General features: G+C 46.7%; 1 protein-coding gene across 3 annotated transcripts in view; it reads left to right on the top strand.

Moving 5' to 3' along the window:
* The first annotated feature begins 6,068 nt into the window (after positions 1-6,068).
* Positions 6,069-21,921, top strand: part of KIAA1671 (KIAA1671 ortholog) — a 64,451-nt gene continuing 48,598 nt past the window's right edge. The window contains exons 1-2 of one of the 3 annotated variants that reach the window (XM_074554496.1): positions 6,069-6,363; positions 7,217-7,291. The gene's annotated coding sequence lies outside the window, so the exon portion shown is untranslated. Of the gene's footprint in view, positions 6,364-7,216; positions 7,292-7,341; positions 7,513-21,921 lie in introns of those variants that run through there. The other 2 variants (XM_074554495.1, XM_014272774.3) reach the window with 2 other exon arrangements.

Here is a 21,921-nt window from a genome sequence, read left to right on the forward strand (position 1 = left end):
TCCACTTTATCAGTTTAAGTTCTCCTTTTGCTTGCTTTGATTGCAACAATTGAGGTGAAGCAATCCATGCTCAGGCATTTCCAATGAGCTGTGGATGTACCTCACAGCCATGAAAAACGTGCTCAGATCCAGGAGACAACAGCACAGGGATGTGTTAAGCCAGTCCTTAAGCACAAGGAAGTATGGTGCTGTTTCCTGGAGCATTTCTCAGGAAGTGAAAGCATTTCTGCAAGGCTTTGGCAGCCCTGTTGGAACAACATGTGAGTGCTTAGGAGTTATCAGAGAGCTCTGTGATAGTGCAGCACCCAGATTATCTGTGCTGGTTCAGTGGATTTTTCTGAGTAATTTCCAGGAGTGGAGAGGTTGTTGGGGAGGAAGATGCTGCCGTCAGTGCACACAGCTTGGGGTTCAGTCTCTGGTTTAGTGACTGACCTGGCCCTTGGGTGGATGAGTTTGAGCTTTTTTTAGTCCAGCAAATGGAACACGGATCCTCAGCTTTATCGCCGTGACTAAGGACGTGTTGTTGTTGGCTGGGTTACAGGAGTGCTCTGAAATCTGAGTCACTCTTCTGCTTGGCAAAACAAAAGCAGACTCCCAGGAAATCTGCATCCCTTTGTTCTCCCCACAGCCCCCCAAGCCTGGCCATGTGCTGCTGGCTGATAGCACAGGGATCAGGATGGGGCCATGTCCTCATCCAGACCAGTGCAGGCAAAACCACCAGGGATTATATAACTGGCAACAATCCCACACCCACTGGTTCTTCCCTCTGTTGCACTGGAACCTCCGTGACGGTGCAATCTAACAGCTCCTTCCTACTGGAGAGCATTATACATACAAATTTGACACTCAATTATCCTTGTTTTTTAGTCAAGGATTCCTTGGCTATGGCTGCTTTCAGCAGTGAGGCTTGACAGTTCTGCCTTCTCAAACTTCTTTCTGGAGGAAGAAATATTATGTGGACACCACGGTGAATCCCACAGGCTCCACACCCCCTCAGAGGGGTGATGCCCTTTCCAGGGCCTGGCGAGCTCAGCCTTCACAAGGACTGTGTTTAACAGACTATTCCATTTAAAACAGGACTCTCTCTCCTGCTTTCCTCCTCCCAGCCCTGTTCCTGAGTCAAACTTGAGGATGGGAGAGGCAGCAACCCCATGGCCAGTGGGGTTTTTTTGGGAAGGCAGTGCCAGGGCTGTGCCCTCCCTGTGCTCTGAGCCAGGCACTTGCTCTCTGTGAGCTCTGCACCGATTTCCATGGTGGATGTGCAAGAAGAGGTGGGAAAGGAACTTTTAAGGATAGTTGCTGTGGTGGTGATGGAGAGTGGGAGGATTTCCTGTTTTCTTTTATGCAGATTTCATGTAGTGGGCAGTGGAGCACCTTCCTGCAGTGCTCAGTGCCTGAGGTGTGTGGGGAGCCTGTTTCCTCCTGGGGCTCATCCTGAGCTGTCACCAACAGTTCTGAATGTGACCGTGTTCACAGGGCTCTGAGGATGAGGGAAGAGATGAGGATCTGACTCCATGTTTCAGAAGGCTGATTTATTATTTTATGATATGTATTACATTAAAACTACACTAAAAGAACAGAAGAAAGGATTTCTTCAGAAGGCTGGCTAAGAATAGAAAAAGAAAGAATGATAACAAAGGCTTGTGGCTTGGACTTTCTGTCCAAGCCAGCTGACTGTGATTGGCCATTAATTAGAAACAACCAACATGGGCTAATCAAAGATGCACCTGTTGCATTCCACAGCAGCAGATAATCAATGTTTGCATTTTGTTCCTGAGGTGTCTCAGCTTCTCAGGAGGAAAAATCCTAACGAAAGGATTTTAAATAAAAGATGCCTGTGACATCTGGATTTTGTGGGAGCAGTTACCTTGTGGAAGGTTGCAAGGCAGGACACTGAAGTGTTTCCCTGCTGAGGGGCAGAGCATTTCAATGCCACGTGGGCCTGGGAAGGGTAGCAGGGGAGCACTGGAAAATCAGTGTTCCCCTGACCCAGACAGGCAGTTTTTGCATACACCTCCACCTTTTCACATAACAGGAGCAACTGGCCTAGCAGGAAGAGAGGGAGACTGTTCCTGGCTGGAACAAAGGAGGGGATTTTGTCGCACTCGCCGGAATCAGGCAGGAGTGAGACAGGAATGAGACAAAGCAGGGGCTGAGGGGGGTCTGCCTGGACCCCTCTGTGTTTGTCCCTGCCCTCACTGTGCAGGTGTGCCATGGGCAATGTCCGTGTGCCATTTGCAATTAACCCATTTCTCCACTGCAGGGCACTGACAGGCTGTGTGAGAGAAGCTAAATCACCCGAGCAGGGAACATTCCCTGGTGCTCCCTGCTTTATGCCATTCTTAGCTCAGTTCTGAAGAAATCCCAGCCTGGAAGTTAATTGTATGGTGGAGAGGAGAAACAGTGGCATTACTCATCTGAGGAGTGGAGACTTTTGTTTGAAAACTGTATCTGAAGAATGGAAACTTCACAGATAAGGGACCTGTCATTCTTTTCTGAGTGCAGGCACTCCTTCACTGTAGATTGCTGCTTGCCATCCCTCTGAGGGCTCCAGTGAAGTCATAAAACAGAGGGTCAAAGCTCAGATGTCTGCAGGATGGGTCTGGGAGCGTCTGTTCACTATTGCCATCCACACTGCAGGGTGGAATTACAGCCCTAATTCATATACATGGGGTGAGAGGCCAGGGCTCTGCATTTAACTCTGCCCCTTTTGGGGTCACCTCTGCTCTGCTAAGTGCTGATAAACGCAGTGGGACAAAGATTCATGCAGGGTCTCAGGTGGGGACAGAGCACAGGGGAAGAACCTTTCCAGGAGCCAGGGCTGTGCCACATGCCAGGTCCTGTCCTCACCCTCTTCACTGTAGGACACACACTGGGGTGTTGGAGCATGTCTAGGGAAGGGAACAGAGCTGGGAAAGGGTGTGGAGCACCAGGAGCAATTGAGGGAGTTGAGGGGCTCAGGGGGAGCCTTCTGGCTCTCCACAACTCCCTGCAGGAGGGTGCAGCCAGGTGGGGATCAGCTCTGCTCCCAGGGACAAAGGGACAAAACCAGAGGGAATGGCTTCAGGCTGTGCCAGGGGAGGTTTAGATTGAATATTATGGAAATTGCTTCATAGAAAGGATTGTCAGACACTGCAACAGTCTGCCCAGGGAGGTGGTAGAGTTCCAGCCCTGAAGGGATTTAATTAATGTGTCAATGTGGAGCTTGGGGACATGGGTGGCCTGGGCAGGGCTTGAAGGTTTTAGAGGGCTTTTCCAACCCAAAGAATTCTATGATTCTAAGGGAGCAGCAGTACTGAGGTATCACTGGGGTGTCACTGGGGTGGTAGTGGGATGACAATTCTCCTGCCTGGTGCCAGAGCTGGAGTGCAAAGGCTGGGCTGTGATGGCTGGGGGTTCCCATGTCCCCAATGCAGCACCACCAGTCCCACAGCTCTGTGCTGGCCCTGCACTCCATCCATTCCCTTTCTCACAGGCTCAGGGTGTCCCCAAGGCAAAAAGGGCTGGGTGAGGGTGAGGATCTGGCCCCTGAGGCTCACAGGGTCAGGTCTGGGCCTGCTCTGTACCCCTCAGCGCCGCCATCACGGCTCTGCCCCAGGCCTGCTATAGCTCCAACCAGGCCGAGTTTCTGTGGCCTCTTTGAAGCTCCCAGGTCTCATCTCCCGGGGCATTCACCAAAGCACACGCTGAGGCTGCTCCTCACACAGTGGGAAACAAAACAGCAGCTCCTTGGGAACAGGGCTGCTCTCTTGAAGTGTCCATTTGAATGCGGCTCCCAGGCTGTGAGGCCTCCGGAGCCTGGTGTGTCCAGTTCTCCGGCTCTGTCGCTGTGTAGGTGTTTTTGTGGAGGGAGCTGCCATTAAATGGCTCCTGAATAACTGATCAGGCTCTTTTCTCGTTCCTTATGACTTTGCTGAGAGCCCTGTGTGCTGGAGCATGGATTCCCAGCCTTGGGTGGAAAAAAGAACTGCTTCAAAGAGGTGTAAGAGGCAGGAACACCCTCCTGGCAGAGGCGCTGATCCGAGCCATGGATCTCCCTCATCCACTGGAGCTGCAGGGAGGGTGCTGGCTGAGGGGATGGGTTATGGCTTGGCTTCTGGAAAAGTGAAAAGGCAAATGAGTCATGGAATTGGGATCCCTTGGTGTGGTGAAGATGAAAGGGTTGCTAAGGTGGGGGAAACACCTATATTATCCTGCTTTGGGAGCAAGGGGGGAAGCTGTGGGAAAGCGATCTTAATTTAAATGGGATGTGGGTGGGAACAGAGGAGGCAAGGCAAGCTCCATACTCCTGCTGTTGTTACAGGGCTGGATGTTTTTGCTGCTGAAACTTTTCCTGTTGCTCCCATCCATACACCTGCTAAGGGGCAGCTACAGAGACTGTCTGGCTCCCTTGGAATGGATCATGGAGAAATCCACTGGCTCAGGAGCCCTGTGCCTGCAATAAAAGGAGATTTGGGCTCATTAAAGGCAGATGAATGAGTTCCCCATGGAGAGCAGGGACACAGGACCTGCTGCCTGGTCTTTCCTTGCCCTGCCAAGAGCTGGGATAAGGACATAGAGATTCATTTTCCTTGTGCCATGGCATCACCCTGGCCCCTGGCCAGCCCATCATCCACACTCTCCTTCCTCCTGCCATGAGTCATGGCCTCGCCTCGAAGCCCAGCCGACTTTGGCCTCCTCGGCAGGGAGCCACACCTTTAGTAATGACAAAAAGCAGCACTTGGAGCTCTTGAACTGTGACAGCTGTGGCATGGAGAGGATGCCAGTGGGAAGATCCCATGACTTGGGTGCCATTCCTGAAGGGACTAGGGAGAAACACTCCCTGGTTTGAAATGTTCCATTTCTGATTTTCTCTGCTCTGAGGCAATGTTCCCTGGACTGGGCTCCACAGCTGTGCTGCCCTGAGGGTGACAGGAGGACAGTGGTGGCCAAGGGACTGCCACTGGTAGCCACAAAATTGGATTTTTTATCTGATGTGCAACAAGCCAATAATAACACACTTGAGAGAGACATTGATTATGTATTTCAGGGGTGTGCCACCTGGGTGCTCAGTATATTCCACAAATCCAGCACACACCATTGGACTTTCCTGCTATTATTTATACACAGAAATTCAGAGTTAGTTACTTTCCAAGCACAATCCTTTATTAGAATTTGTCAGTAATTTCCCTACAAGTTGCTTCCCCCTGCCCAGAGGAAGGGTCTTCATCTGGGCAGAGTCTTTCTGACCTGTAGGTGTGATTTTTATTACTGTAACAAACATAGTTCAGCCATAGAATGTACCGGCTTTGAAAGTTACCAATATTTACATAAACATACATCAACTTTTATTTTCAGGTCCTTAAAGCTTGTAGTTTTCAAGGGTGTCCTTGACTAAGGGATGCAACTGTTGCCTGTTCCACTGATTAGAATCACAGAATCCCAGAGCAGATGGGGTAGGAAGGGTCCTCTGGAGATCATCCAGTCCAACAAGGCAGGGTCACCTGGAGCAGGTGACACAGGATTGCATCCAGGTGGGTTTGGAACGTGTCCAGAAAGGGAGACTCCTCCCTGGGCAGCTGTCCCACTGCCAGCCACCCTCCATGGGAAGAGCTTCTTCCTCATACTGAGGTGCATCTTGTGTTTATTGCTCCTTATCACCGGGCACCACTGAGCAGAGCCTGGCACCACCCTCTTGGCACACGAATTGAGATTTTTGTATGGATTGATGAGATTCCTTCCAGACTGACCAGGCCCAGCTCCTGCAGTCTCTCCTCATCATAAAAAATGCTCCAGATTTAGATAGATAATTACATTATCCTTGTGGCCTCTGCTGGACCCTCTCCAGTATCTCCCATTTTTATTTATCCTTGTCCAGAAGTGGACACAGTAAAATAATCTTGACACACCCCACATTTTCCAGCCCTACCCACGCCCAGCCACTGTCCCTCGGGACGGCGGTGCCGGGACTCGAACCCGCGGTCCCGCGCGGAGCAGGTGGAGCGGGGCGGAGCCAATCGCGGCCGCGCTGCGCGGGGGAAGCCCCGCCCACGGCCCGCACCGCGCGGTCACCATGGCAACAGCGGCGCTTCCCGCGGGGCCCCGCGGCCGCCGGGGCGAAGGGGCCGGACCGGCACCGGGGCGGGACATTCCCGCCTCCCGCCGCCCTCCCGCCGCCTTCCCGCAGCCCCTCGCTCCGGGGAAGCGCCGAGGGACGGCCCCCTGCCCGCCCCGCCCCCGGCCGTGCCCGGCCGCCGCTCGCCGCCCGCCGCCGCCGCCGCGGGGGAAAGGCCGCTGCGCGCCCAACTTCACTCCAAGCAACTTCCCCGGTGCGGCGGAGCCGGCGCCCGGTTTGGCGGAGCGAGCAGCCGGTGCTTCGGCTGGGTGAGTGCTGCTGGGTGGGACAAAGGCGGGCAGTGCTCGCTCAGCCGTGGGGCCGGCACGGGAATCGCTTCCCCGCTTCCCCGGGGGTGCCTCGCCCGCCTCGAACGGGGAGCGGGTCCCGTGCCCTGGGTGCGCTCGCCGCTCCCGCATGGCCCGAGCCCCGCTGCCGGACCTCCTGGCTGCTCCTTCCTCACTGCGTCAGACCAAGGGCTGCTGTCCTCGTGGGTTAAAAAGAAAAGAAAAGAAAAGCCCCCCTCCAAAAAAAATCCCGTTCTGTAGTTCCGATTCGGCGGCTGGAGGTGGGGAGGGCTTGTAGGTGGTTTTTGGTGGACGGTGGTGTTGCTCGTGGTGCTGAGGATTAGAGCGTAATTTTGTAATCCACGCGGGCTGCAATTATCTGTTCCTCGCTGGATTAGGGATGGTAATGTGCTTGGAGGTCTTAAATGGACAAATAAAGATGCTCCCCCTTTCTCCCCCCCGGTTTACAGCCGGGCGACGGCTCCTTGGGCAGAGCAGGAGGGATTCAGGCTTTCCCCAGAGTGGTATGTGACTCCCTAATGCCTTGCATTTCGGGAAATATATAATCTGTTCGTTAAAATTACTTCGAAGTGCCAGTTTAAACTCATCATGCTGCTTTTGAATTGAAGATGCACATAGCTTTGTTTGCTGGCATCGTGTGTGCATAGAATCTCAGCACAGTTTGGGTTGGAGAGGATCTTAAAGCTCATCTCGTTCCAACCGCTCTGCTAGGGGCATATATTTTTGTTTTGGAAGCACTTGGGCGGTCAGATTTGTGTTGTTCTGGTGATACGCAGCTCATTTGTTAATTTTCCCTCCTAACTCCAAATCCAAGTGGTTTATGCGAGCGCGGAGAGACCTGGAGTGCTGCTTGTGGGTGGAAATAGCTGCTCCAAAAGATCACGTGGAGGTCAGTTCCTTGAATTTGCACGGAGTTCTGCGCTCGGATTTGGGAGGGAGCAGCGCTGGGATTGTGGATGGGTGAAGCTAATCAGTGAAATCCCAGAATTTCCTGTGCGGTGCTGCACGGAGCCGGGTGGAAAGCTTTGCCTTCCTGAGCCTGCCTGCAGCATTGTTGCCGTTCTTGCCTTTCTCCCGTCTGGAGGTGGGAGATTAATCCCGTGGATTCAGGTATTGACTTGACTTCTATTTCTGTGGTGTAATCCGGGCGATTCTGATTTGTGTGCGAGGAATGGGATTAGGGGAAAATCGCACTTGGCAGATGGCAGAGCTCTTCTGTGCCATTAGGAGATATTGTAACCTTTGATTATACCTGCAGGTCCGGTAATAGAGCTCAGGCTCTTTGGGGTTTGGTAATAGAATTCCATTCCAGCTCAAATATTGCTCATGATAAATTACTGGGATCGCGTTAAAGGAGCTGCAGCAAACAGAAATTGATGTTTTGTCCAAACTGGTGCTTTACTCCGGGGTGGTAATTGCAGGCAATTTTCCCTGTCTGCTGAGGGGTAAACTCTGTTTCCAGGGTAACTGGGAAGTTGTTCAGCTGCTTCTGAGGTACTTTTTTGCCAGAGCTGAAGGTTGTTGGCATTTTCTTTTCCTGGTCTCTCCTCCACAAACCAGAAGGATTTGCATCTTTCTAACGACCACGTAAAAATGGGAGTTTTCTTTGTTTTCCTGTGACGTTTGCAGGGTGTGTAGGAAAGCAGACAATTGTGTGGCAGAAATGCTAATAAAGCTGCCTGGCAGTTTAATCCAGGTACAGACTTTCTCAGGAAAAAAAAATCTATCAAGAATTTATAAACTTTTCCCCTCTTTTGTTTTTTTTTTTTTTTTTTTTTTTTTTTTTTTTTTTTGGGTAGGATTTTCTTTGCAATGTGCTCTGCCTTTTCCTGTAAGAATTATCAGAGATCTTTATTAGTAAGTAAAACTATAAAGTCTTTGTGCTTCAGGGTATTTAAGGAGGTTGGAATCCTATTTAAATAGATGTTGTAGCCTGTAATTCCCTTTTGATAGGTGTAGAGTTTATTGAAAATGGGTGTGTAAACTTTTCCTCTGTTTCAGACAATGCCCTGAGCTAATTCTAAGCTAAATGTTTCTTTCCCAATGTACAGAAGACACAGAACCAAGTCACTCTGGAGAGTCACAGTATGGAAAGTCCCTAAAAGGAGGCAAAGTCTAGGACTGTTTCCAACTGGAATACTTTGGTTTGTCATTTTTTTGCTGTCTCATTTTATATGTGGCAGTAAAGGACGTGCATGGGCCCAGCCCCAGGGTTGTGCTCACGCTGCAGTTCTGGAGCTGCTGCTCTTATGGCAGGAGAAAGGCCACAGTCCCCCATCTGTGCTGCTCCTGACGAGATAACCAGGGATTCAGAAAATTTCCATGGCTGATGATGAAGCAGTTTTTCTCTCTGCCATACTCAGGCTTTGTGTAGCTGCAGGATTTTTTTTTTTTTTTTTAATTCCATTTTCAGCCATGTGCAGCACCATCACCTTGGGTGTTAAATTGAGCCCCTTAAGCGTGCAGACTCCTGTGGCAGTGGCAATAAGCTTCCCAAATGCCTGATTTCTTCCAAAGGGGGAAAAAAAACCCAGTTACAACTTGAAAATAGGCTTTGCTGAGAGCAGGAATTTTAGACTTTGTGCTTCATAAGTTTCCAAGCCCTTCCTGCCCCATGTGCTCAAGGTGACATTCAGAGCACATGTGCAAGAAGCAAGTCCTGACCAGCAGGTCCCAGGTGGATGGAGAGCTGAGGTATTCCTGCTCTTGGGATTCTTTGCACAGCTCTGTGATTTCGCTTGGGTGTTGTCCTGGACTCTGCTCCATTCAGCACTCATGTTTCTCTGGCTATTAGATAATTTTGAAACCAGTCCTGTCACCTGCCCTCTCTTTGGCACGTGTTTGGTTACAGCAGAGTGAAAAAGGAGCTCAGTCTCTGTGGTAATGAATGTGTTGCTCTTCACTCCCTGGTCCTTGCCCTGCAGTTATTCCCTGTTTGGTTGTTGCTCATGGAGCTTCCTCCCTTCTCACAGATTATCCAAGTAACATGTGAATCAAATTGATTTGATTTCTCTGTCCTTGAGTTTGTAAACAGATAAGAAAACTTCCCACAGTCCTGAAAATTCTGGTGTAGATTTGCTTGTGGGGAGTGCTGTGCAGATCAGGGACAGGGCTCAGGATCACATTGGAGAGGATTTCCCTGAATGTGTCAGCTGGGGACAATTTACATCTGTAACTTCCTCTCCTGGCTGCTCATGTGTTTAAAAATCATGCTGGTTTCTTATTGGGCAGTTTCACAGATCAATATATTTCTCTAAGCCTTGGTGTGATTTCTCAAATTGACACTCCACAAAAGTTGGTAGCTTGGCACTGTCCCTATCCAGGGAAATGTCCTTTGGCAGTGCACTGGTCATGCTGGATAGTTAGTGAAAAATTTGCCTAGTAAGAGGGTGTGTCTAAATTGGAGTGTTCTGCATCCATTTATGTGTAATGTTGCTGTTCTTTCCTTATTTTCAAGCAGTTTATTTTAATGGAATGTTTTCTTGCATGAGGTTTGAAGTCTTTCACTTCCCGAGCTGGGTGAATGTTCATGATGCAGCGCTGCAGCCTTTCTGCTCATTGATTTTATAAATTTATTTATTTCTTATGGTAAATGTAGCTTGTTCAATTCTCAAGCAGGAGGCAGCATTTGAGGAGGAAGGGACCATTCCAGTGAATCCTTTATGGAGCAGCAGATCCTGCTGTGTGCTGTGGGCTGCTTGGAAAAGTGAGACTGAAATAAATGCTCAATCCTGCAAGCCCAGGCATGAGGCTTGTGGTGATGCTGTGAGCCCAGTCTGTATCACTGGTTTGTGTTTGGTGCACAGGGGTGACTGGAACCTGGGAATGTTGCAATGTTTTTAGGTGTGTTTTTAGTTTTGTGTGTGTAACAATTGCCCAAAGGCATTGTAGGGCAAAAGCCACAGCTTTTTTTGCTTTTGCTTCAGAAATCTCTTTAAGTATAGAGTGCCTGCTTGTGGTAGTAGGGTTTGCAGTGTAAACCACTGTGTGGTTGTCTGGAGCTTGCAGCCAAAGAGACTGGAATAATAGCATCAGGAGAGCTGAGGAATTCTCTCCACAGCAACCAGTCTTGAATCCTAATCACGGCCCTCAGAGTGACCACAGGCTTGGTAGGTTTAACAGCTTCACTGGAAGACTCCATGCTTGACAAACTCGAGATGCACCTGCCCTAGGCAGCTGGATGTGCAGACTTTTCCTAAAAATGTCCAGGAATTGGCTCTTGGGTTGCCTGGATATGTGTTTCCAGTGAGATGTGACTGCTGATTCCGAGGAGATGCTCTTCTTACTGGTTTAGAAGAAGTGAAGTTGGTTCTCTGTTCTCTTGTCCTTCATTGACTCTCAGTGAGGTTGAAGGACATCCATGAACTTCTGAACTCTCAGGCCATTCTTTTCAAGCCGTGTTCCAGGAATGGTTAAAATATTTGCAAGTAACAAAGCCAGAGCAAGTCAATTGCTTTTTTGACTTGAGAGAGCTTCTGTAGGTGAAGAGGCCTTCCCATGTATTGAGTTCTGTTAACTGGAGGAAAACCAAATTCTTATGAAAACCTGGATGTTGAGTGTTGCCAAAACATACTAAATTTAGTGTGGTGACTGTTTTATCTATTTTCAGCTATTGCTTAAAAAAACTCCCTAATGTTTCCCTTTTATTCTCGTGATTGGTATGACCTGAACATCTGATCACAAAAGGATATTTAAGTCTACTGGGTGATGATTTTCCTCAGGCCCAGGCTTAAAGAATTCAGACTCTTAAAATTAAGCTGTTTATGGGAGCATACTTTATCTTTAGATTCTTTTCTCAAATCAAGGAGGTTTATTTTCTTGATTCCCACTCTCTTTGTTCTGGGAATATGTAATGCTGGAATTTCTGCAAACAAAAACACTTTCAAACAGCTTGGGGATATTTTTCAGTGCATCTGTATAAATAGGAGATCATTAATACATTTTTTTGCAGTTTCTGTATGCCTTACACTTACGTTGAGACAATGGGAGTTGAGTTTTCTTTTTATGCTCTTCATCTCTACAAAACACGCTTGAGGAGAGGAAATGAATGTTTTCTGAGGGCTGTGTGATTGTGGTGATGCAGCTTGAGCAGTCCAGGGCACAGAGAGGGTTATTATCCAAAACACTGCTTGTTTGTGGTTGAGTCATGTCCAATGAGCACACACTTAAACATTGGGGGTGGGGGGATCTGGGCTCTTCTAAAGCCACTTACAGAGCTTGTTCATTAAAAGTTCTTATCAGAATTAAGTGCCAAAACTTCCAGTTTTGGGCTAGAGTAAAGCCTCTGCTTGCCTGAAAGGAGATAGTGTTGATCTTGGAGCAGTGTGAGAACTGAAAACTTCTTACTATTGTAGTAATTACGAGTCAGGATGGTCATTAGGCTGGTGTAACGAGCAGGAAAATATGACAATTCAGTTGCTGGAGGTTTGGTGTCTCCCCAGTTTTCACTTGGAGGGGAGAAGCGTGTGCGCTCCAGCAGCTCCTCCAAAGAGCGATGCCGCAGCTTTGGATGGAGCAAGGCTCGTCTTACTGCTCGCAGTTAGATGGGCTTTAATGTGGGCAGGGAGGAGATCCGAGCCTTATTTCCAGGTCAAAACACCCCTTTGATTCGGCTGGGGGCTGGGAATCGCCAGGAGCCGAGTGGGCTGTGAGCTCCAGCTCCGGGCTTGACCCAGTTCCTGCGCTGAGCTCCGGACGGGCAATTCCAGCTCTGCTGCAGGGACATGCATGGCAGAAAGAGAGATGGAGAGGAAAAAGGACTTTGCTGCATTCTGTTGTTTAAATCTAAACTACGTGGGTTTAGTGCTTTGGGGAGGAGGTGATGGAGTAAAGATGCTCAGCCTGTACTTTGTTATTTTTTATTTTGGTAGTTATCCTTCATAACCCTTCCTACCTCTTTCCAGGGGTAGGAAGATGCCAGTGTTTTAGTGAAATGGATGAAAATAAGAGGATTTGTGTGTGCTTTTAGTGCTGCAACATTGTTGCCATACACAGCAGCCTCTTCTGTTTATATTTTCATAGTGACTGGTTTTGTAATCACAGTATTGGTTAAATATGTGCTTTCAGTGCCTTTCAACAAGTGATGTTCATAAATGTCAACTTCTAAAACTGGTTATTCCTGTTGCTGTAAAATGAGGACCCATCATTATTTTACAGTTTGAATGGCACGAGCAGGAGCGGAATTTTAAGTTTGTCTTTATTTTGCTCTTTTAATGAGCTCAGCCTTGAGCCTGTGCTGGGCTTGGCTGTCTCAGTGCAGCCGTAGCACCGAAGGCTCCTCGCAGGGAAGGAGTTGTGCCAACATTTAGGAGGGATGTTTATCTGCTGGGACTGTGTTCAACCATACAAGGCTTTCCATGGACAAAGCTGCCTCATCCATAACGAGCCCAGCAAAGCAGGATTTAAAACAGAGTAGAAATTTCTGGCCACTGCAACTGTTTGATATTTCATGAGAACACTGGGAATTCTTCATTGACCCAAAGGAGCACAACAGGCCTTTCTGCTGGAGCTGAGCAGCACGGCTGGCTCGCTCCCTGACTGAGGGACCTTACAGAAATGTCACTGCTGTTATTGTTGTCAAACAGTGTCTTACTGTATTGGCACTATTGAATGTCAAATATTAGTGTAATCTGTCATTAGAATGTTTTCAGCAACATGATGGCTGCAGAGTTATCTGAATGCCATCCTGTTCCTGCTGCAAACATGGTGCAGCGTGGGTTTTTTGCATGTTTGAGCAGCAGTAGCAGTTCTGTCCAAGAGAAGCTGTGGCTGCCCCATCCTTGGAAGTGTTCAGGGTCAGGTTGGACAGGGCTTGGAACAGCCTGGTGTCCCTGCCCATGGCAGGGGATGGAATGAGATGAGCTTTAAGGTCCCTTCTAACACTTCCCTTCTTCTGTAATACATATATTCATTTATCCAAGTAATATTAGATATTTCTAAAATTTATGGATTTATGTATCATAATTCTTACAAGTCATCATAATGTTCAGTTAATGTTCTTCACAAAATGAATATTTAAAAAAATAATTAAATCACCGCAGCTCTGTGGCTGCTGTCTGCTAAGGAGAGATTAAATGAATCACTCTGAGATTCATTTAATCAGAGTTTCCAGTACAACTTCAGGTCTTTGTTACTCTCCTAAGCACGGTTTTAGTCAGTTCCTGTGTGGATGTGGAGGCTGCTGGAGAGGTCTGATCTGCTCTCACCTGACCGGGCAGTGATGTTTCCTTGGGTGAATCACAGCACCCATTGGTAATGCTCATCAATAATTACAGGTCAGCATTTCAAGAAGGTCAGGGAGGCTGCTTCTGCTTTCTGCCTCGTGAGCATTATGCTAATTCAGTCGTTAAACATATTGGAATTGTGCTTCCTTTTGCTTCTGCAGAGCTTGCAGATTCCATGGGAGCCTTTTCCCTGTGCTCGGAGCACAGAGGGTTAGTTTTGGGCAGGGAGAGGTTTTCTTGTAGCCTGTGTTGCCATCACACACAGGAAATGTGTCTGAAGGTCTGTGTGGATCTGTTCTTCCTGTGAAATATTTGCTTGAATAGTGTCACTGTCATGCATGAGGAGGAAATTGAAGGGAGATGATGGAGAGGCTGAAGACTTAAGATGAAATACATATTTTCCTCTCCCAAAGGCACTTTGCTGAAGCACCTGTGTAACTTAGGCCCCAGTAGTGACCCCTCTGAGGAACCATAATAAGCCTTTTATCTCTTATTTATTCTTAAATACTGGGAATGTGTTTGTGGAAGGTGCCTATGGCAGGGGGTGGAATGAGATGATCTTTAAGGTTCCTTCTAACACTTTTGTTCTTCTGTAATGCATATTTTCATTTATCCAATACATACAATTCATTTATCCTAGTAGTATTAGATATTTCTAAAATGTATAGATTTATGTGTAATAATTCTTACAAGTCATCATAATGTTCAGTTAATGTTCTTCACAAAATGAGTATTTTAAAAAATAGTATTGCTTCCAGCACATGTAGAATGTTCAGAGATTATTTGTGCTGTGTGTGTGATCTATGTGTAAAGTAATGATCGCACAGAACATTGTCTTTGTTGATATTGGACTGTTGCACACAATGTACAAAACAATTTATCTGGAATCCAGGTTTGTTCTGCTGTAGATTTATGGCTGGCTGAGATGGTGTTTTCACAGGCTTGGCTCTGTAAGGAGCAGGTTCATACATTTTTCAAATTGTCTCCAGAATTTTTGTTTCACTTCCATTGAGTTTATTTTATTTTTAATTTAACAGCTTTCATGTCAGATTTGCACGCTTCAAAATGCTGAAGATGGTTACTTTAAGGTTAAAGCTTTTTCCATCTTTGTTTGTCTTGACTGTAGAAGTGGTTGTGCTCTCCTCTCTGTCATGTCTTGTCTAATAACCCTGGAAAGCTGGGCTTGAACTGAGCTCCCAAAACCCAGGGTTGGAGCTGCTCACAGAGAGAATCAGCACCACAATTTGTCAGATCTAATGGCTCTGCTCCTGCTCACATCTGGGCTGAAGGCTGGAGTGAAAAACTTGTTAAGGCACGAGTGTATATTTCAAAATATATAATTAACAGCAGGTTGTTTATAACTGTTTACCAATGTGCAAGACAGTGTTTGTAGTAGGTTGGACTGGCTTTTATTAAACTTCAGAATCTGTGGCGTTTATCACTTTGCTGCAGAGCAGACAGGCCGCACTCTGCCTGAGCACTGGGCAGGTTTGGTCAGGCACAGCTCTTCCAGCCTGTCTGCTTTTTATTAATGCTGATTTTTGAACACTTTGGCTTTTGAACCTGACTTTGGGGAGGAGAAGTCATCAGGCTGACCAAGGCAGTTCCTGAGCAGAGTTTGTGTCCAGTATTTCACACGGACCTTTTGTCTGTGGTTTGCTGGTTGATTCATATGTGATGAAACAAAGTGAAAAAATTGCCCAATCTTCTTCACTGAGCAGGTGTCTCCTGTTGGCTCATCAAGTCTCAAAGCTGCAGATTACTAGAAAATGAAAAGAAATTAAATTTTGTGCCTAAGTCACTTCTGAAGCATCCTTCACCAGCTGCTGTCTCATGAAAAATGTTGGGACATGTGGATCTTTAATTTCCTTTTCAACTTTGCTACTTATTCAGTTCCTTGGATTGGTGTGGCTCCTGTTTGGCTCAGGTGGGATTCCTCCTTCAGAAATTCTTGATGCAGTGCCAGTTACCTGTTTTTATGACAACTTTATGGCACCCTTTGAACTTGCAGGTCTGTACCAAAAGGCCAGCAAGGGAGTTGGCTCAGCAGATTTCTCTCTCAGCAGCTGCAGGACCTGCTGTGCCTCTTGAGGCTGGTGAGTGTCTCTGCTTCCAGAGGCCTCCAGTGGTTTTAAAGTGACCACAGTGGGATCAGGGGGTCCTGCTTCACTGTGGGGCTTTGTGGGCACAGCCATGAAAGGTGAGGAGCTGGGAGAACTCAGTGTATCCTGCTTTTCTTTTGAGTCAGATTTCAGTCCAAGGATCCTTCTTTGTAATAACTTCAGAAGGGTGTTTCTAAATTCACTGAGAGATTGTTTTCAGGTTACTAAATCCCTTCCTTGGATATGCTCTGAGAAGCTGGGATCAGGTGCCAGGGCTGCTGTAGTTGTGGTGTGAGTGGCTGGGTGGGGGTGATTTGAGGGAAGCTTCATGGTCTGGCTGCTCATGGGCAAATGAGTGCTCATGTTGAGGCACTCAGGTCTGGATGAACTGGTGAGGACAAACCTGTGATCTTTCACTCCTCCTAATTTTTGTGAGCTGCAAAATATGCCTTTGTCAGCTATTTATTATTACCCTGCCTTAAAATGTAGGTGATCTCTACACTGGACCATCAGTTTCAAATGCTTTCTTCTTATTCCTCTGTCTTCATTTTGATGTTTAAGTGCTTCTCTGCTCTCTGTGCTTAAAACTTCCCAAAAAGTTAAACAGCCCCCAGGGTTCACTTGTGGTTAAAAATTCCCTTCTGTGCCAAAGCTGTGAGTGTGGTTTGAGCAGCCCTGGGGTTCCCTGGGGCTCCCTGTCCCTGTGCTGAGATGTTCCACACCAGTGCTTGTGCACATCCAGGCACTCCCAGGTTCCCAGTGCCACCATTTGGATTTCAGAGCTGTTTTTTTTCCCACTCCAGCTATTTCTTTTTCTTTCACCCCCCCTCAATAAATACATTAACGTTTGTAGTGCTTGAACTGTTGTCTTTCAATTAATAGGCATTTTTTCCCCTTCTGTGCTTTCTCAAGCATGTAGGGAGGTGGAGGAGATTGTTTAGTACTCACAAAGCTTTTGGATGGTGTACGTGTTATCAATAATTCATTACAGGCCTTGATTTTGCTGAATAATGTTGTGTTTCTGAAGAACAAGGTAGTGTACAATGCATGTGGAGGCTTGTTGCTGTCAGAATTCTTGGCTTAAACATCCTTTTGTTCAGAAATGAGGAGAAATGCAGCATCACTGCTCTGGCTCACACACGACCCTCTGTGTTCTGTTCCATTCCTGGGCTTTGGGGGAAGAGGAAGCTCCTTTGTGGATTGCTGGTAACAATGCCCTGCTCACAGGCAACCAAAGGAACACTTGTACAAGCTGGCAGTACCCAGCCAGTGATTCTGAGCTGGGCATTTGCATTAATGTGGGGGAACAAACCTATTTCCTGCATATGTGAAAAGCCAGATGTGCTCACTGAAGGGAAAAGAGGAGCCTTATCATCAAGGCAGCAGCAGCAGCTCCTCTGGCACAATGTCAGGCTTTGTTGACAGAGCAGGTTTGTTCTGGGTGTGCAGCTCAGGGCAGTTTATTGATGGCTGGCAGGAGGAAGAGGCAGCACCCTGCTGCAGCACCATATCCTACCTGACTTAATGCCAGGCTCAGTGCACAAGGAAGAGATCAAAGAGCTGTTGGAACACTGGGAACAACCTGAAAGGCAAAAGGATTTCATGTGTCAGTGTGTTTAGGGCAGAGGGTGACATAAGGGAATTTGGCTCAGGGAATGATATACCACCAAATTATAACAATATTTTATTTGACTCAGAATAGATCCACCCATCTCTACTCAGTCCAATGTTTTTTTCACTATCTGTGAGACAGGAGTGGAAATGGTAAATCTGAGGGTCATGTCCATTTGATCTGAATGAGTTTTAATGGCTCCATCAGTATCTTGAAAGGCATAACTGGAGTAAAATTAATCCAATTTCATACTGTTAATAATTTTCCTGTTCCAAGTTGGGTAATCTTTTCTGTGAAGTGCTTGAATTGCTGCTGTGGAGCTGAGGATGGAGGTGCTGCCTGGGAGATGGAGCTGTGTTGTTTATTAGTGCCAGCTCTGCCCGTCTTTTGTCACAGTGCTTGTCTCCTGCAGCAGTCCCAGGGAGATCTTCTTATCTACAGCTTTGCAGGCTTCATCTTCAGAGCAGAGATTGTTGTGACTCAGAGGAGCAGGCTTTGAAATTGTTCATTTGTTCAAGAGCAGAATCATCTGTTCCTGGGAATCACCTGGTTTGGCCCCTGTTTATCTGCCATGCAGCTGCAGTTCATTTCCACAGCAGTGCCTGGTATGAGTATTTTGGGCTCGAGTGTATTTGCTTGTTGAGTGAACTCAACTACGTGCTTATGCTGTGACTAATCAAATATCTGCAAGGTGGAATGATGATGGACTGAGTGGAGAAATTGCTGTGACACAGTGTTGGCTCTCTGTTTTGATAGAAAATGTGTCATTAGCAGCCAAATCAAAAGCTGTTGAACACAGAGCTTTTTGCATATATGATTTTTTTAAGATCACAAGCAGCAAACCAGCCATCAGAGAAGACATCTGAAGGCAGAGCTGTGAGAGCTGAAGCAGCACATAAATATTCGTGTCAGGAATGAGCAGTGACAGTTTTGCCCAGATCTTCCAGAGAGGCTGTGGAGTCTCCCTCAGTGGAGTTATTCCAGAGACATGTGCTCTGAAATGACCCTGCTTGAGCAGGAAGATGGGACCAGATGACCTTCTGTGGTCCCTTCCAGCCTGAGCCAGTGATCATGTGGTTTCTTTTAGTCCAGGTGAAAGCTTAGGAGCAGTGTAATCTCTTGCAGCATCTCTGCTCTGGCTGTTTTATCAGTAGCTGCCACGTGCTCTTTGTGAATGAGTCTTTGCTGGCGACTGTGCAGCTTCCAAATGTGTCTGTCAGGAAAAGTACAGGTATAAAAATAATGCACTGTAAACCTGCTTTCTTGTTTTTGCAGAAGCAGAGGAATGTTAATTCTTAGGCCTTGGATACACGTTAGTCACCATAGCTATGTATACACATATGTCATTTTTAATATCATGATTTTGGTCTTCTAGACCATTACTCTCTTTCCTTTGTCCTCCAGTTTTATGGGTTCAGGTTTCTCCAGATGGTTAAACTGTTGAAGTGATTTCAGTGTGTTCAAGTTCATGCTCCAAGGCCAGTAACCTTAATTTTTCTGGATGGAACCACTTTTTTTTTCTCTCCATATGGCAATACCTTAATTAATTTTTCAGCACTCAGATGAATGTATGAAGGCTCAGTATTTATAAATTCGTCCTGGTGACCCCATGTCAATCACAGGACAGCTTGAGCTGGTTGTACTTTCTGAAGGTGGTTTACTGTGCCAGGCCACAAATGCATTTTTCCAGCGCTGGAAAGCCATTAGAATTTGAGGAGGCAGATCAGAGGATTAGGGGCTTTGTCCTTCTGACACAAAAGCACCTGCTGTGCACGAAGGCAAGCAGGAAATGTCTTCTCACCTCGTGCTATTTCTGTGTGACAGTGACCTTCAGAGGCTGGGTTTGTGTGGAGAGATCCTTCCCCTGATTCCTGCCTGGGAGCACAGGGCCATGGGTCAGCTTTATTTGTGAGGGCTTCAAAGTGCTGTGGAGGCACTTGCCTATTTTTGTAACAAGTAGGTGGATTTTTTCAATAAAGCAAAGCCCACGGATCTGGTTCACTCAATCCTTTGACTTGAATTCCTCAGCAGGTCAGCCAAGCCCTGTCTCCCAGGGGAGTGCTGCACCTCCCACAATTCACATGAGCTTTGGTGTCCCCACGCTGGCTGCCAGGCTTAGCAAGGTGCTGCAGGGCTATTTTAATCATCAAGAAGTCCCAGTGTCAGTGTCCAAGTACTGTTTTGGGAGGAAACTGCCCCAATTATATCATTGCTGCTTTTAAAAGCCTTTGCAGCAGCTGGTGGCTCTGAAGGCAGCGAATTAAACAAAGTCCAGTGGTGATATATCCATGTCCTGTCAGCTCTGAGATCAAACAGTTGTCCTTCCCCTTCCCCTGTTGCCAAGAGGATGAGAAATATGCACAGTTACAGTAAATATTTCCAGGTGTGGGTGGTCTCTAAGCTCCTTTTACTGCTGGAACATGGTACGGAGCGTGGTGTTGCGGAGGGGAGTATCAAATGGAAGAATGCCAAAGTTGTTTTTCAATCCCATATTTCTGTCTGTGCTGCAGCTGGTTCATCCATCTCCTTGCACTCCTTCAGCTGTGTCCATGGTTTGCCTGCCAAAGGAGAGCATTCCCACCCAGAGGTGGAGCCTCTGGAGAAACACAGCCCTGCCTCAGTTCTGGGGCTTTGGAAAGCGCTGCCTGCTCGAGGTCAGAGGGATCAGTAGCTGCCTGATGTATTTCTGAAACCATAATGAGCCAAATTTCACCTTTTTAAAGCAAGGTCATGGAGAAAATACACTCAAAGGACGCATAAATAAATTAGATTTTGATTAATTCCATCATGTTCAGGATGTGTAGCATAAGATATGAAAAGGAGTGTCAGGGATTTAACCCATTCCTTCAGGATCTGTGCAGAAAAACTGAACTCTAGCCAAAATTTATTTAAAATACAGTTAAAAGTAAAGTTAAGCATCCTTCAACAAGAAGACCATGTTGCAATTAGCCAGCAGGAAGTTCTGTGATGATTTTGAAGAGGTATGAGGAGAAATTTGCCAAATTGCAAATTCAAGTACCCACCCTCTGCTGTGTCCAGGACATGACCTTTGGGAACTGCAGATAGAATAAAATCCTCCCTGAAATGACCAAACATCTTCCTGGAAGTGCCTTAATTTGACTTATTAATAATTTTTCAGTTCCATAGTCAGTTTTTCTTGCTTGTAGCCAAACCTGATTATTAATATTTTATCTGGCACGCAATGCAGTTGTTTCTGGAATGTCTTTTTTTTTCTTTTCTTTTTTCATGCTGAACTGCATGGGGAGGTTATTTGCAGGTCTTGATTGTGATTTAAAAGCATTTGCAAGGATGAAAGCTAAAAGAACATTAGCAGGAGTTGAAGCTGACCACAAAAGCAAACGTTTGATGAGAGAAGCAAACAGGACAGCATTCTGCTGGGAATACCCACCTTCTGCACAAACACACTTTTAGCCTCACTTCAGCCTTATCCTATAATTCATGTTTTGCTGCAAAATGTCATCCTTAGCTGGCAGAAATCAGGATTTTGCTTTTATTCCCTATTTCAACTGCCAGAAGAATTGGACTTTCTGAAAATACCCACCCAGTAATGAGCTGGGTGGAATCCCTTGTGTGGAATGCTGGAAGTAAAAGATGATTCACACAGGAGAGTGAGGATATGCAGCTTCTGGTACCAAAAAACTGGTGATTCACCAACATTTAATGTAATTTTCATTTGGTTGGGTTTTTTCCCTACCTGAGACTCGAGGGAGTTTCAAAACAGATTAAGCCTACTGTGAATCTGGAAAGGGAAGAGAGTTTCCTCTGAAAGTGTCAATGAGAGGGTTGGGGAGAAGGAAATTGTGGAAGGTTGGGGTGTGATGAGGCAGTTGTGCAGGTCAGAGGAAATGCCAAATGTGTTCTGTCAGTCCCTGGGCTCTTGAGGGATCTCTTGAGTTGAACACAATGTACAAAGAGGAAAATCTCCAGCCAAGACTTGGCTTGGACAAAGTTGATCTTGACCAAGGTGTTGGCCTGAATTGTTTGTAGAGCAGTGGTCATTGTCCCCAAAACCCAGTGGAGAAATGTTTGGAGCTGCATAGCCAAAAAATGGGTACTTGATACTAAATCCATGGTTGCAAACTGTTTCTTTGTACAGGGTGATATTCTGAAGCTGTTTTCTAGAAAGAATTGGAGCAATCTGCCCTTTCTGTACATTAATCCTGGTGGGTTATGTTTTATATATGACACACGTTGTTATGAAAATAGCACAGACTGACAGCTGTGGAAGCAGATTATTACATGCAATTTTTTACCCACATCATTCTCTCCAGGCACATCTGTCTCATAAATTCAAGGAAATTTGGAGGATGACTCCCTGTGCCCCACAGCCATCATGATGCATTCTGTCCTGGTTACACACAGCAGCATTTTGCTGTTGAATCCTGCTCTACCATAAATTAATCACAGAATCCCAAACTGATTTATGTTGGGAGGGTCAGGGACAGCTTCCATTAGCCCAGGTTGTTCCAAGCTGTGTCCAGCCTGGCCTTGGACCCTTCCAGGGATGGGGCACCCTGTGCCAGGTCCTCCCCACCCTCACTATGTTTTCCTGATTCCCTAT

Source organism: Zonotrichia albicollis, chromosome 18, assembly GCF_047830755.1.
Source record: "Zonotrichia albicollis isolate bZonAlb1 chromosome 18, bZonAlb1.hap1, whole genome shotgun sequence".
In the NCBI taxonomy this organism is placed as follows: domain Eukaryota; kingdom Metazoa; phylum Chordata; class Aves; order Passeriformes; family Passerellidae; genus Zonotrichia; species Zonotrichia albicollis.